At 27.6% G+C, this 18,132-nt stretch overlaps 1 protein-coding gene across 9 annotated transcripts in view; it reads right to left on the bottom strand.

The window, feature by feature from the left end:
• Positions 1-18,132, bottom strand: part of LOC136972010 (zinc finger protein 608-like) — an 86,614-nt gene that overhangs the window by 8,826 nt on the left and 59,656 nt on the right. For 2 of the 9 annotated variants that reach the window (XR_010880267.1, XR_010880266.1), the window contains exon 5: positions 792-893. The exons of the other annotated variants lie outside the window; for them this stretch is intronic. The gene's annotated coding sequence lies outside the window, so the exon portion shown is untranslated. The remainder of the gene's footprint in view (positions 1-791; positions 894-18,132) is intronic. 9 annotated transcript variants of the gene reach the window in all.

Below are 18,132 nucleotides of genomic sequence, written 5' to 3'. Positions count from 1 at the left end.
TGTGTTCCTCCAAATATGTATAATGTCTGTTAAAAGACTACAATTAAATAATTTATAAATTCTAAGCTTAATTAGTTTGTTTACTTGATGCATTTGAATTTTTTAAAGCTTTTCTCGTACGTTTGGGCTTTGCTATTTTTTTTTGGATTAATATTTTTTAATGTATATTTTATCTTAAGCTATCAAGTCTTTCAATTTCTCAAAATGCTGAATTTTATCCTACAATTTAATTAATATGAAGTTATGCTGTACAATAATATAAACATAATTTATCTTGTTTGCTATTCCTGACGTCAACTTAAGTTTTAAATTAATCATTAACATTCATTCATATTTCTTAAATTATAAAAATGATACTGTTCAAAATTAAGATATTTTTCATAAAATAAGGAGGATAAAATTACTTAATTTGTTAAAAATTGAGATATAATTACCGAATACTGTAAAGAAAATTTTAAATTTCATGCAATTTATACAATAACTAATTATCGATACGAATTATAATCGAAATTCGTTTGCCGTAATTTTTAAATAAATGTCTTTACTTAGACTATTCTATAATTTGGCGTTAAATTTAAAATAAACTACTAAATATAAATATTTTTGAAGTGGATAAAAGTTATTATTTTAGCAATTTTTGCACAAAAACTGAATTATTGGCAATTAAATTAATTATATATGGTCATTAGGCATTATAAATTAATAAATAAACAAATGACATAAGATTTGTAATGCATGAGGACGATAGAAATTCTTTATTTGAACGGTCAAGAATAAACTATGCAACTCACCATTGATCAAGCAAACAACAATATACTTTTAAACATTGACGCCGTCCTCGGGAGAAGTAATATGGAATCATCAACCTCTTCAAAGAGTTGAATAAATATTTGCTGGAAAAATTATAAACTTGGGTTGGATACACTTTTCTCAGAAAAATGTTTTTGTTTTTTTTTTTTTTTAATTCATAAAGCAGGCAAAAGATAATTTTAACCATAGCAACAGAAACTAAATATACTATTCACAAAACAGTAAAAACTCCAGAAATAGTAAGAAGGCTTTAAGAATTTAAGATGTGTTTATAAAAATTTACAAACAATGACGGGAGAAGAATTGCTTTAGGTTAAAATTAAAACTTTTAGTTTTACAATATTCAAAAGAAATTTCTCTTGCCATTTTAATAAGGAAAATCCAGCTAGTTATTCGTTATTAAATTGGTAAACTTTGAAGAGTTATAAGATAAAATCAATGATTTTTTTGAGAAGTTTACTTTACCACCCAAAAATAGATTAAATTTACTTCATCTAAAAATTCTCTAAGCATAAAATATTTTCTTAAAACTAAATAATAATACATAAATTTATATATAGTAAACTAAATATGAAATTCCAGAAAAAAAAAGGAAAATATAAATCTAATTTTGCATTATTTAAAATAATAATGAAATATTTTTTTTCTATCTCTTTTAATTGATAATACATTTCTTATGGCATTCGACAAACAAATAAACAAAACAAGTAGCATGAATTCTTTTATCTCTCATACTATTAGTGCTACGGTACCGGCAAAGGGATTAATACTCCATCACCTTCCGAATTACTAACAGCAGATTAGGCAAATTAAACCCAAGATTACTTTACAACAAACAACGATATTAACAAAACGAGATTCGTTAATTTTATATCACTAGTTATTACTGCTATTTATTAATAATTTTGAAAGAATTTAAGATCAGAGCTCACAATAAAAATGCAATTTTGTATGAATAATGTCCTTAAAACTGTGAAGTGTCTATTCCAAATTAATTCTAAAATAATCAATTATCTACTTTAATAACCGGAATTGTCGATAATAAGAAATTCTTTTTAATCTAGATTAAACAAGGAAAAGCTATAAATTTTAAAATCGTCATTTATTTTATTATATAAACAACCTTTCAACTAATTACGGAGAAAGCGTATTTATAAAAAAATATCGAAACAATCCATCACTTCCTCGTAAAAAAAATTACATGTTTAGATAATAGTCGCTGTTAAAGAATGTTTTCTTTTTTGGTTTACGGTTAGAACGAAATTTTCAAGAAATTTAAAAATATTTTTTGAGAATAAATTCTGACACCAATTATACCAGTTTTTGTTGTATTGCAAATACGAATAATCGATATTTTTTTGAAATTAGAAACCAATATCTAATTTAAATTCAAACGGAAAAATGCCAAAAGAGTCTCGAAGAACCAGAAATCATTTACTTGATTAACGTTTTCGGGATGCAACTGTCCCGTCTTCGGATCGCTTAAAATAAGAAAAAACATCGAACGAATAGTTACTGTATGTTAATTTATATTCAAAGTAAATTGCAGGAATTGGCATAAACAAGGTAAAGAACGAAATGTTTTTTTTTTTGGTGTTTCTCTTTCAAATATAAGCTTAAGAAATGGAGACGATACACTCGTGTAAGATAAATCTCCTTAGAACATCAATTCTAATTTTATTAATACATTCCCTTAGATGTTTATACGAATAAATTTTTTTTTCTACTTCGAAGAATTATTTTCCTATAATATTTCATATTATAAATGGAGGGAAAAGTAACAAAAACTCCAAACAGATGGTTTTGGTAATAAGAACGAAAGATAAAATATAATAAATGATAATGAAACCAAGCAAATATGAGTAGTATATATTGATTATACAATCGGAACTGAAGGGAGGGGGGGTAAAATGATAAATCGCAAAAATGAAACTTATCTATATTTATAATAATAAACAAATATATTTGTAATAATTATTTTATAATCTAAAATATTTATATTAGTAAAATATAAACATTTTATATATTAACTTATTAAGGATATTTTTTTATTATAAACATAGTTAAGTTTTCTATACAATTAATTAATATGATTAAGAGGTTAGCTCGGAAGATATTAGATGTTTTTAAATATAAATAAATAGTGCTACAAAATATTCATATTAAAATATGAATAAAACAAGTAAATTTTTAATAATTTTGATTAAAATTGTAGTATTCTAAATTACTAATTTATTCATATAAAAATTAAATAACTCGTTGTCCCATTGAGAAACGGCTTACATTTAACGATTTATCAGTATTAGGATCATATTTGAAACTCCAAAGTTTTTAAAAAAATTTTAAATCGTCCTTTGTATAATCTCATTATTATTTTTAGAAGTAATTAACTATCATTAAAATTACTTTCATGAGATTAGCTGCAATATTTGCAATCTGGAAGACTGGATATTTTCTAAATAAGTTATATAAAGATAATGTTTACATCATTTCTAAAAAATCCACTAATTAAACTTAAAATTAGCCAAAAAGAAAAAAAAAAGCTAAATGCCAAATATATTATCAAATTTTCATCTCACAATTCTGTAATACACTAAAACTTGAATATAAACAAAAATAAGAGCACAATGAGACGCTTTTTGGTTTATCTAGTGAATATTGTAAACACAAGACGAAAAAGTATTTACTCGAGGATTTTAGTTCTATTACAAATCAATATAACATAAGATAAAATATTTCCATATATCAAATATTACAAAATGTAAAAGTTGATTTTCTATGGAGATTAATCAACTCATTGTTAAAAAAAATTATATGTAACTAAAATTCATAGGCCGAGCGGTTCTGTCGCTAAACGCTGGGAGTTCGGTTGCGGGTTTGTGCCTTGCTCGGACGGGCTGGCCACGTGGAGATTTCCGGGTTTTCTTCACGTTTGTAACACTTGAATAGGGACCAGTTTCCCTTATAAGACCTCCCGGAAGGCATTTCCCCTCCCATAACATTGTGCCCCAGAGAAGGTAATGGGGAAACCACTCTAGATGTAACTTTCCCTAGATACACTTTGGCGCATTACTAACTACTTACTAACCTATGCCAGGTGTCGCCCACATCAGGAATCTGATATGGTGTACAAAGAAGAAGAAAATTCATAACTATTTCCTAGATGATTACATGTTAATAGAAAATACATAAGTGAAATGAATGTTAAGTTTTTAATTGACACTGATAATATTTAAGTAATGAATATACATTGCATTAAAGTTATACAAAATAAAATATTAATTTATTATGATTATACCAGGTGATCCAGATGTCCTTCAACGTAGCAGTTATTTGCACTGTTGTGTTGTGCCACCGTGCTTGTAGTAAATGCAGAGTTTTATTTTCTCATCTGGTGTGCTTTCTGCTCATATACCATGGTGGCCATATATGGATTTGCTGTCATAATGAAGTTTAACATCTCAAACAGATTTTCTGTTGTTGTTGTTGTTGTTATTATTATTCTTACTAAAAAACTACTTATTACTATTTAACCAGATAAAATATGCACAAAAGTTTAGAAAAACAAGAAAATAAATGAGGTCGCCTATTGAACAACTTAAAAAGTACTTTTGGTAGTCCAAATAAAATTTTGGTTACCTGGACAACCAGACAACCACTAGTTTTGAACGCTGTGTATGTATAAACGTATGCTAATAATAAATACACGTGCATACATATTAAAAAAACACTATACTAAATACTAAATTAAAGGAAAATAATCTAGTTTGCTGTTACATAAAAAAAATAAAGAAAATTTTATATTCTTGGCACTGCAAACAACTATGTCAAAGGACTTTTGGATCATCCAGTAATACTGTAGTTTCTACTTATTGAAAACTAGATGCAATAAATTTCACACAGCATTTGATAATTCTCTCAAAAATGATTGTAGGGTAGATGTACCAGTTTTGGCCAGTGTAGTACCAGTTCTGGCCAGAAAACAAATTTAACTTAAAAATATAGTCACAAATGAAACAAACTTTTATTGTTAACTGTGTGAACAGTTAACAATAAAAGTTTGTTTCATTGGACAGATTTGAATATGTGGTGATTATATTTTTAAGTTAAATTTGTTTTCTGGCCAGAACTGGTACACCGGCCAAAACTGGTACATCTACCCTATGCAAAACTTATATCCCTTATCATATCCTACACATTTGATCTACAAAAGTACAGTGTACTCACACTAATCTGAATTAATTTTGTTTTCTTTTTGCTAAATGTTCCGACCAAAAACAAAATTATTGGTTAATTCCTTTTTAAACGTGTTAAATTTATAATCTTTTTACTTTATTTTTCTTAATGAACACCCCCAATAATACAAAACCATCCTGTACATTTAATTACTTCATATCAGCAAGAGTGCACTGTATTTCAACTCTGTGATCTCAGAATTCATCAAACTCGATCAAAACAAAAATTTAACGAAAACTGTAGCTCATATTTCGACAAAATAGCATTCTTACTGAAAAACAATTTTATGAACACACTTTTAGAGTGTAACTTAACACTGGGCAAGCTAAGAACTAACAATTTCTACAATCAATAATGGCAACTATGATGTTTAAAACTGGATCTCAATCACACAAGTAAAGCATAGATATTTTTTCAATTGGCTAATTGTTTTTCAAAGTATAATACTCTGAGACAAGAACAGGAATAGCTGCAAATTTCATATATAGTATCAGTGGTTCCCAAAGTGGGCACTACCACCCAGCTGCGGGCAGTGGAATGGATGCTTACCGTGTTTACTGCAAAGTTCCACACCCGTACATTACTAATCATTTAAAACTTTACATATTCATTACATACAAAAATGGGGATCTGATCTATAGACGTAGTTAAAATTTGAATAATAATTAATTTTTTATTCATTTAAAACACAAATTAACTGCACGAATACAGTGATTTAACACATTTTATGAAATTCATCTAGAATACGTTAGACACAACCACCTTTTAGTGTGACGTAGCTAATACGATAGAAAAATTACCAATTATTCCACCAAAAGTGACTTATATTTTAAATTTACAATTCATAATTTAAAAAATAATCAGCAAAAGACAAATCAAATTTGGTGTTGTACCGAAAGTGGCTAACTCGAAATGAACTTAGATTTTCAATTGTAATGAACGTAAAGATTTTAACGGTATCCTTGAATTAAAGTGAAGTTCTCAACGCTTAACTATTTCTTATACAATTTTTCAAATATTTTAGAAATTTAAAAACGCATTTAAAATTCTTTTCAAAATACATGAAAATTAATTATGTGAAGGAAGTCATAAAATCTCAAAGATTTTCTTCTGAAAGTGTTTGTTATTTCTAAAACTATTTAAAGAATTATTGAACATTGACTTAAAGGGGAATTTTTATAAATATAAAAGAATTTACTTAGACAAACATTTAAAATATTTCTAATATTTTAATTCTAAAAGCTAAATTTTATGAATTTTTTGAAATATACATAATCTTATAATAAATGGAAACTTTCGTTTGTTTGTTGCAGTGTTTTATCTGTGTGAGGATTTTGTAGACATCTGTTTAGAATCAGTGTTATTGAATTTCACCATTTCTTTCAAATTTTTTTCACTAAATTTATCTTTCTTTTTACTTATATACTTTCATAAAACCCAATCCATCATATTTTTTATAATAAAAAAAATTGCAAAATCCTACAAATATCTTTCAATGACCATAAAAGTTGATTTTAGCATACAAAGATCTGTGAAATTCACTCCTTACAGAATAATCCACCACCGAAAACATCAATAAATATCAAATATTGATACATATTTAATCAACATATTTAAATATCAAAATAACATGATCTAAACAACGATCGGCCCACCAGCGGCTGACTGGTTCTGTCGCCAAACACTGGGAGTTCAACCGTGGGTTTGCGCTGTACTCGGACGGGCTGGCCACGTGGAGTTTTCCGGGTTTTCTCCACATTTGTAACACCTGAATAGGGCCAGTTTCCCTTAAAAGACCTCCCGGAAGGCATTTCCCTCGTGTAATATTGTGCCCCAGAGAAGGCAACGGGAAACCACTTTGGATGTAACTTTCCCTAGGATACACCTCGGCACATTACTAACCACTTACTAACCTATGCCAGGTGTACGCCGACGTCAGGAATCTGATATGACATACAAAGAAGAAGAAGAAGAAGAAGAAAACAATGATTGCAACTAGCTAAAATCAGCTGTGATGTTGCTACCATTTCATTGGTTTCTCTTCACCAAAATACTGGTAATTTAGTTTATCCCTTTTGACCTAAAAACTAATGATGCATGAATATTTCTTTAAAATGTAATTATTTCCTCTTGAAATATAACACTTTAAACCATTTTGTTAAAGATTGCTCTACTAAAAATTAATTTCATCATCGCTTGAGAAGAATTTTTTAATCTTTGCAAATATTTCTATAAAATACAACAGAACAAATCTACACAAAGATGTATGAACAAAATTTATTTCTTTAAGAGAGGATCAAAAGAACAAAAACAAAAATTCTTTGACACCACGTTGAAAGTAATTATTCAATGTATACAGTCGCCGACTAACGAAAGTGTCTGTATGAAGTCTTCGTAAGAACTCAAGCATTGCCAAGTACATTAGCTAGTTATATCGTAATTTGCAAATTTTTATTCTTAGTGATGTTATAAATTTCATAAATATTCAATAATTAATATATTTTGTGTTGTAAGTGCATCCTTATCTACCAAAATATAAATTAGGAAAAGCAGCTTTTAACTATGGAAATAAATTCTGATAAAAAGTACATTAATAATTTATAATATTTTAATCTGTTATATTCGGAAATTATTATTAATGAATGCATTTTGGCATACAGCAAATCCTTATACAGAGTAGAACCTAAGTTCAGGAAGACACACATACATAACCAAGTTCAGTAGATGTGTTTGAGATCAAAGATTGCCTCCTCAGGACACACATTAAAAATTACCATATATTTTACAATATCTACGGTTTTTTAATTAATAAATACATAATTTCATTTTCAAAAAAAAAAAAAATTTGCAATAAGAACAGGAATTGCAAAATAATCAATTTAAGAGCTATTTTTATCCAATAATTAACATAATGTTGTACCAAAAGTGCCATTTTGTTTTTTATTAAATTTAATAATTACAAATTAATTAATTTAGACAAATCTTTAAAGAAACCTGGCTTGAAATGGCACTCAAAACCCACAAATATTGAATGCTAGGCAGGTGACATTACCAATTGTGCATATTTAAGTCTTCCCTACCAGAATGTTTGCCAATTTTTCCAACGTATCACTCATTTGATTGTTTCTGTTAAGGCCAGTTTATAGTTCAACAATACTATGGAGTTTCAAGGCTGCTAGTCATCACTGCAGTTGACAAAAATATCAGGTTTACAGTCAAACTCTGGCCAGTCATAGCTTGGTGCAGTGACTTGGCATCAGACATTAGAGTTGTGTCAATAGACCAGAAGTGGACTGTATAGTTTGACATCAAGGAGGGAGAGGGGAGAGCATATGATAATGAACCTAGCAGAATTCTGCAAACTCCGCCATTGCGGCACCATGCTGCTACTGGACTGCAAACCGACCCTTAGTTTCCTTTGTCAGAATTTTGTGCACATAGAAAAAATGGTGGTATCAACCTACCCTAATGTTTAATATGAAGTGTGTCGGAGCACTATCTAAAAATAAGACTTTAAACTTACCAAATCAAATCTTTTCAGACAAAAAACATTCTACTAAAAAATAGCACCAAAGATAATCATGATATTGTTAATGATATTCATGGAAAATGTAATCCATTGAACTGCCTGCTTAACAGAAGTTTTGGAAAATGGACAGGATAAGAAATTTTTGTCCATTCTGTATTACGTGAATACTGTATAAGGCAGTGTCCACTTAACACAGCTACAGGACTATTGATATATTATTATTCAAAAATTGCAAATATGCAGCAACACAAATACTTTACACAAATCTGTTCATTGCAATTAAATCAATCATAAAACTTATCAAATGATATTTCTTATAATATTTATATTATGAGAAATTGTAAATATAAATTTTTGATAGAGTTACAATTTTATACACAAAACAAGGTAAATTTCAGAAAGTAAAAAGTTCTATTTAGAAAAATTCATTTATTCAAAAAAAGATAACTGTCATATAAAGTTTTATAAATTCACCAGCATTTTTAACAAATAAAAAAACATTTAGAAAGTTTATAAACTACTGTTTCATGTTTCTCAGTGTGATCATCAAGGAAATAAATAAATAAAAATTCAACAAGTTTTCCTGGAATGTTTTAATTCTTTATCATATTGTTAAAATATTATGTTTATTACAGACTGACTACAAAGAAAACCATCCACAAAAGTTTGAAACAGTGGCGTAGCATGGGTGTCAGCTGCCCGGGATGGAGGAAAATTTCGCCCCCCTTAAATAAAATACAGGGAATCCCTACAAGTCAGTACAGACGATGTTGTCAGTCGCTACAATGAGCAAGATGTCATTTTTATACATTCATTTAAAGAAAGGGGATTCCCCAGTTTCGTCACAAAATAAGTAATGAAAAATTCCATGCTCATTTCAATCGGTTCAGAATCGTACGTGCGACAAAAATATGAAATGAAATGGTTCAAATTTTTACAAGATATTATTATTATTTATTGTGAAAAAGTGCCACACGGGGTGGGCTGCCCCCACTATGCTACGCCACTGGTTTGAAACTATTACTTAACGTGAGATCCCGGGGAGGTAAGAGGGAGTCGTACCTCTTTTTCCAGCGACTCACTTGTCAAGGATGGCTGTTACGTCGACGGCGCACGCGTTACGCGAGTGGAGGAGGAGGAAGGATGGAGTCGACGATAAGGCGAAGCTGGCAGTCAAGAAAGATACCATTTTATAACAAAACAAGATTTATTAAAAACAAAACAAACAAAACTACACTTCTACCCTCATATACAAAAAGGGGGCCGGAGAGAGAGAGTTTACAAATATTGGTTCATACCTCTTGGCAAAATTCCGTAAGAGACGGAGTCTGGTGAATGTCCTGGTAGGTAAATATTCACTCAGAAGTGACGATAATTTTTGGGATGACGGGGAGTCAGTTAATGGGACGATGGTACGTAAAACCTTAGAATTCGTAGACTGGACAATGGCACTTAAAAACTTAAGAAATTTAGAAACTTTCGGGTTCAGTCGACGGCGCAGTGCACTTCGTAATGGAGAGACGATCGGAGAGCCCTTTGGGGGGGGAAGGAAGCGTCTTTTATAAGTTTTTGATGGGAAAACCTGTCACATGATCGATAACGGATCGCAATTAGGGCAATAGGTGTTCCCGGGCTTTAAATAAACAACTAGTTCGGACACTAACTATAAACCGCTAACTATAAACCATCGTGCAAGATGATCTACCTGCTCCGAAGGAATAACGGCTTGTTGACAGTTAGGGGATGATTGTTGCCAGTCAAGGGTCAACAATTTCCCGGGTATGGAATGTTGTTGATTAAGTCGTTTATAACTGGAGTGAAATAATTCAGAAATTTTAGTTCTTAACTTCCAGATTTCACACTTAATGAAACATTTGGCCTCTACTTATTTTTCCAACTATTTTACTTAAATTAAAAATATTTTCTGATATTTCAAATTTCATTATCCACATAAAATTAATTTAAAAAAAATAAAACCTGTTAAATATAGAGCATAAACCCAATTTAATTATAATAAGAGATTAATTAACATATCTTATCATGTTTATACATTACAAAAATTAATATTGACTAAATATACTTTCAACAAATAGATTTATCTCTAGTATAATAACATTCTAATAGAAATGTTTGTTTTCCAATTAAACTGTAATTTAACAATTTAAAAAATTTTGCTTTATCATTGCTTTACTAATATAATACTGTATCTTTAATTATTAAAGCCAAAACATCAAATAAAAAATTTGTATTAAATAGTTTGCAGTAAATTTCTCGTCATCCTCAGATGCTGATGTAGAATGAAAATTCAAGGAGCTTAAATTAGTAAGGATAATAGAAGGATAGCTGAGTACGTAACAGGAAGTTGATGTTTAAATTGAGCTTAAGAAGAATAGAATAGCATGGTTTATAATCAAATATGTTTTCTAAACATTTTTAAGATTATTATTAATAGACGTAAGTGTCAAATTAACTGATAACACTATTTAATGTTTACATTTTTCTAATGTTTGTTTGATATAAAATTTAGTAATTAAAATAAATTTATCATAAGAGTTTACGAACAATTTAAATTTATCTAAAGTAACTTTCCGTAAAAAGTTATTAATTATAAAACAAAAATTCCTACAATTTTAAAAGGAATGTTTAAGAATACTTTAACTAATTCAATTTTTATAGGATATACAAGAGTTTGTGTTTGCTATTCTAACAAATTTTATCAATAAATGCTTCAAATTTACATTTAAAATAAACTATTTTACATTTTAATGCTTTAATTAACCATTTAACTTTAAAAATGATATAAAATTTCTATTTCGTTTGCATATTTTAATATCCGAAAAAGATTAATTCAAATAAATGCCTTCAATGCAAAATCCATTTATACAAAGAAATTTAAATGATAGAAACTAACATAAAGACAATGCATTTTTTAAATTTATCATTTCTAATGCATGAATCGTACAACAAATCTATTTATTACAGATATGCAACTTCTTACCTATTTTATAAAATTATTTCGTGTGATACAATCGACCATTGTGAAGCTATGCAAGTATTAATGTTTAAAATATAGATAAAAGGATGATATAATTTGCGTAGCACATAAAGTTTTGTTAAATCAGAAAGGCTTTTTAATTAACAGAAGAAAAAACTGTTATGACAAGTTAAAATATTTTAAATTTCTTTTGGCACATCAAGAAAAAAAAAACACAGTGAACATTAAACCCAAACTAAGCAGAATGTTTTAAACTTCTTTCTAATCAAACATAAACTTCAAAGGGATAAGGAAACAAAGTTCATATTATACTCATATATCTTAATGAAAAGATTAAACACATGGAATCAGATTATGTCATGGTGATTTTATCAAGTTTCCTAATTTATGATGTAATATTTCATCTATTTATCATTATTTTTATTACAATTATATAAAATTTTTAAAATTTAAATCTAAAATATTAATGTCCCACTTTGACTCGCATTCATTTCAAAATTAAAATTTCCCAATTTTAAGCTCATAGGCAAATTACTATAATTACAGAATTAAACTCGTCGATTAATTTTTTTTTAATTATGTAACTTATTTAATCTTTTATGATAAAATTATCTGAGTTAAATCATTAAGAAAATTGTCATATTACAATTAACTATGGCTTTTGAATTTCTTTGGCAATTTCATTTCTACTTCACTTTATGCATGAAACAGGAAATTGTTATAAAACACTTCAAACGTCCATTGCGATTATCTTAACAGAAAACAAAACTTTAATATAACATCTACTCTAACATTTTCAAGCACGAATCTCTAAGTCATATTAAGGATATTCCACAGTTTTAAGCTTAAGAGCATTTTCTAGTTCTTAATAAATAAATGATGTTATCACAGAATACTCGTGACAATCATCAAATATCTGTTATACACATGTGAGAATGATTTGAGACTACTCCTATCATCATTGGGCTATTTAAATTTGTTGTTATTTTAATCTAAAAGTACTATTTCAAAGCTTACGGTAAACAATAACTAATATTAAAAAATTCATAAGCATATTTAATGCTTTAATAAAATCTATGTATATGAAACTTCAACTAAATCAGGTGTAAAAAAGTCGAGATCAGTTATAACTAAGCGATAATGAATGAAAGGTATGCAAAAATGACAAAGCCTACTTGTTTCTAGCAATGGAAAATATTTGTCAAAAGCACGGAGTTGTACATTAATGTAAACAGTATAATACGAGTAAGAACTATTTGCCAATCCTAAATCTCCAGTCGAGTCCATTAATTATAACTATAATTGAAATTTTATCCAAAAAATGTTTCTGTACACCTACGAAATGTACAGTACTTGAAGTTTTCGTGTACTTGTGCTTCGACGGCAGGCTTCCTAACTGGCTCCACCATCTTATATAAGTTACCCACACTGACGCAACACACCGGACAAATGATCAGTCGATAAAAGACAATCATGGCCACCCATGTGAAACAGGAGATACTTGAAGGCCATTTCAATTAAAACTATCATATTGCAAGATTAAATTTTTGTTAATAAGGTATTTGCAAATAATAAATTAGATAAATAAGCCCAACTGCAAAATTTGTATACAAATTGTGTCTAAAATGTACGATGCCAAGCATAGATTATTTACGCAATGTTTTCCAATGCATTTAATATTTAAGGAAGCTGTTTAATTTGCATAAACAAGATAATAGCCATTGCTCATGTAATATGTACTTGTTTCTATATCAATATAAATAGTGTTAGCCTTTTTATTTCCATCCTTTTATATAAAATCGTATACACATCTATTGTTTATAAAGATTATACAAACATTCGAAAACGCCATTTTTATAACATTTTAACGAAAACCTGTATAAATTTTTATACTTTACAGTCTACATTTACTTGTATATACAAGTATAATTTAAAGTCATTTAGGATCTGTTTAAACCTGTTTTTTTTTTCTTACTGTGTCAACATGTGTATGGAATTGTCATCAAATTATCTTTTTATAAAATTTTAGTACTGCCAAGCTCATTCAAAAACATAATCAATCAACAAGTCTGTCTGTTTGAAATCTTCTTTGAATAAGTAGCAAGACAATTAGCTTTCTTAATCAGCCGTAGAGTGCAATAAACACTAAATGGTATTCTACAATAGTGATTGATGGCCTCACTAATGATGTTAGCAGGATACTGCTAAATGTAAGTTAGAACAAACAAGCAAACCAAATTAAGATATTCTCACAACCAATCATGTAAAGGTCACAAGTAAACTAAACTACTGTTAATTAGTCATAATATTTTCAAAGATAGTGTTGGCATTATGCCTATCCTAAATGTAAACAGTAATCTGTTTATTATTTTATATACTGTACTTCAATAAACAGTCAAAACAATAAAAGGAATATTATTATTATTATATATATATATACATTTTAGATTTTAGTATGCAATCTGAAAACTATTTACTGTTAAAATTTATAAATTACCTGTACTTAAAATAAAATTATTTACATTATTCATGTCTAATTAATTATCTGACAAGAATATTTTCATAGTACATAAACAGTACTTTATGTAATGAAGACATGTTTAGTTTTAAGTGAAAAACATAATAATCTAATAAATACAACTATAGAATTTCTAAATTCAAATAAAGAATGTATTAAAATTTTTTTCAAAATTCTCCTTGAACAACTAACCAAAAATAAATTAAATGATATGTAAAAACAATTAGCTATTGTTAACTAGCAAAATAAATAATAAGGAACAGAAAATTTAAGTTTATTAACACTTTTTCCTCTTAAATAATAAGCACTTATTGATAATAAGCACAAAACAAAATTTAGTTAACAGAAAATTTTATGTCATCTGTAGTACTGGATTTTAATTAAACTTTCACTCAAATATTATAATGCATAATAAAGTTGCTCTGAATTTTGGGCAATATTCTTGTGATAAAAATAGTTCCTTTGCAGATTTAACTATTGACTGATATTATATTCAATCAGTTATAGTTTAAACCTGCATATAAAGATCAGTTATCATCATCTTAAGAAAATACACCATCAAAATTCTAACAAACATATTAAATAGTCCAATAAATCAATGATATACATTGAGAGTTTAACTCTTAAAGTGAACAAAGTCCACAATTCTGAAGTGAATAAAGTCTATACAAACTATTTTCAAGACAGAGAGTTATTTAGGAATTATTATTAAATTTTATCTTAAAAAAATCAAAATACAGTAACGGCTAGGTACTATGTACACTTAATGTCATGTGTAATGTATCATTTTTCCGATAATAAAATGCAAAAATATGACAAGTAACTTAAATACAATATAAGTAATAAATAATAGAGTTTAATTTGGACTTTGTTCACTTTAAAACTAAATCCTCCAATTTTGACAAATGATCTTAAAAGTGAAAATTTTAAGTAATCCCTTGTAACAAACACAAAAAATAAGCAATATTGTAGGTATGAAATGTATAAACAAACCGCAATAAAGACACGTTTATAGCAGCAAATTTATTACATCCAATACTAAAATGAAATATGCGAACTTCAACTCACAATCGATTAAATTTAAATGTCAGTTGCATGCAATTCCTAAACCTTCAGTTCCTTAACTGATCTTTCATACTGAGACTCCTCAAACTTCTGCAATTTCCGAGAAGGCCACAACTCTCTAACCACGATTAGAGTACACGTCAAAATAAAGGGAAGTATGTTTAATGATACTTTTGACCATATTTAAAGATTGTTTGATCTATTAATTAACTTCGTGAAACAAAAACACGGCAGAAAAACTAACTACGATCACGAAAATAATTCCAGTATAAGACCTAAACTATTTTCATTGGTTATCTAATAATTACAATAACTGAAAAACAGTTTAAATTTTTGGGAAAGTCCTTTTTTTTTTAAATAAGAACTTTTTAAAATATTTCTTTTTAAATCGTGGAAAACCAATTTTCGGTTCTTAATTTCTCCTACTTTTATACATTGAATCATTCAATTGTATTTTTCCTAATTTTATTCATTTAATGAAATTCTATACGAATTTCTTTTATAGAATAAAAATTGTCCGACATTAAACAATTTCTTTATTAAAAACTAGTTTAAATATCGTTTAAGTACCTATATATACAGTTGTACTATTTTCAGAATTTAATATAAAATTAATATAAAAATTTATATAATCATATAATTTAACCCTTTGTGCTCCAAGTAATAAATTTACAAATATATATAAATTAATATTTTATTTTATATTAAATATATTTAAATTTTAAAACATTACATAATTCAGTTTTGCATTCATAAATATTAAATATAATGCAATATTTTGACACTGATTTACTTCTATCTTAATACGTAAACATAATCATCACTAAATCAGAATCTGTGTAATTTGTTGGTGAAAATCTACATTTAAATAATAAAAATAATGTCAAAAAAAATGAAAAAGTAACTAAAATAATCCAAAAATATGTTAATTAAAAATTCCCAAAGAAATATATAACAAGTAAAAATACATTCTGTTGTTATAACACTAACATTTTGTCACAAATTGCTTATAGTACTAAGATCAGAGCAAGACGGTTTATTATTATTTTTTTATCGTTTCGGCTTCAACTCGACAAAACTGATACACACAAGTTTAAGTGCGTGTCATACCGATGTAGAATTATGCAAGTTTCATTTTATTACTCCTATAAATTCCAAAATAAATTGATTACGTTACAAATAAAACGCTGCTTATTTATTGAACAAAACAATTAATTAAGGATGGAGTTGGAAAGAGCTTTGCCCTGTCCTGAACACTTGGTCCTCTGTAAAGTTTTGATTTGGTTTAATAAAGATTACTGCTTAATTGATGATTAATTTTTGAGATTTTCTACTTAATTGCAAGCTTTACTTGAAATTATTAAAGTTTATTTATACATACAATGAAACAAAGTATTTGATATATGATACTTGTCTCTATAATCATGGAACTATTTATTAAATCCAATAAAAAAAAACAATATCATACCAGAATTTGTTCACGTAATGCTTCTTTTTTTATCAAATATCATATGTATGCATGAAATATATTGTTTTGAAACAAATCTATCATTATAATTTATAATATACATTCATAAACTAATTTTAACACAAGAAAAATGTAAGAATGACACAATTAGAATATTCTAATTGTAAGAAAATAAAGTAATACTGAAAGCATAAATCACCCATTATGACTTGATCAGAGAAATTCTGGTCTCATTCCATTATTTTAATGTGAATTTTTTCCAAACCTCAATCAAAGTTTCTAAAACAATGTTACATTATCGTCATCTTAGAAGAATGAGCAATCAAACTGTTATTCATTTGACAAATATAAATAATTCATGGGAATAAAACAATGATTTATTTTATAATAAGCAAAAACAAAGAAAAAAAATCAAGTTCAAATAAAACTTAGAAAACTTTCAGTAATAGAAAACAAGATACATCAATATGGCACATATAATTTACCATATAAACATTTAATACAGTAATTAATAGTATAAATGTTAACATAATATACATTGTAATCAAGCGAATTGCAAGGTCTCACTGAATGATGTTGAAACTCTTAAAAAAGAAAACTTCATGAGCATTTAGAAATCATTAAAATTAAAGAAAACAGAATGAATTTAAACACAGACATAGTCGTCAGTGAAATCTGACATTATTACATAATTAGACAAGCCCGTTGAGAATTCCTTCCAACCCCCTTTCACCTATGTTTTATAATGCACCGTTTCCTGTATCATGTAACTATCAACTTGGCTGAGGAATGTACAGTCAGATTTTACATTTGTTTTAATAATTAATTAATAATCAGTAATTCTTTTAGGTTTATTATAAAAGGTTTTCCTTTTTAATCAACCATTTTATTTATTAGTTTATCAATACAAAATATATTTTTTCAGTGATCACTGATATATAGTTTAATGCACTAATACAATGCATTTAGTATTGTGTATCAGAGCTACTGTATATAGCATTTGTTGTTTAATTAAGTAGATCTGTAATAAAGGACTGAGGGGCAGAAGGCCCAAAATGTATTTCGTTGTATAATAAAGTTTATATAGTCAATTAGTACCCTTCACTACAATTTATGCTTATCACTAAAGAATCCAATGGGAGACAAGTAGCAATTAAACAATGTTAACATAATTTATGACTGCATTTATGTTTTTAAACAAGTTTACAATGTCTTATACAATACCAAATTATTTCCATAAACATTATGTATTTTGTAATTACAATACATGAATATATAAAAAAATTCCTAATGTATGAATAATGATAAAATTATGTGTGTTTAAAATAATTGCTAATGTAAATTAGAATGAAACATTTGCCTCAAAGCCATAATTCCATGCAATATTTGACATTTTTCCTCAGGAGAAACAAACATTAAGGGGATCAATAACTTTCTAGGAAATAAAACTGGCTTCTATAGAACTTATGGGTTTCAATGGTCATATATTTAGGTTAATCCTATAAGAAATA

This window comes from Centruroides vittatus, unplaced genomic scaffold (genome assembly GCF_030686945.1).
Source record: "Centruroides vittatus isolate TY-2023 unplaced genomic scaffold, ASM3068694v2 contig_2747, whole genome shotgun sequence".
NCBI lineage: Eukaryota > Metazoa > Arthropoda > Arachnida > Scorpiones > Buthidae > Centruroides > Centruroides vittatus.
The sequence above is the reverse complement of the archived record's forward strand: the minus strand, read 5'-3'. Positions and strand labels throughout refer to the sequence as shown.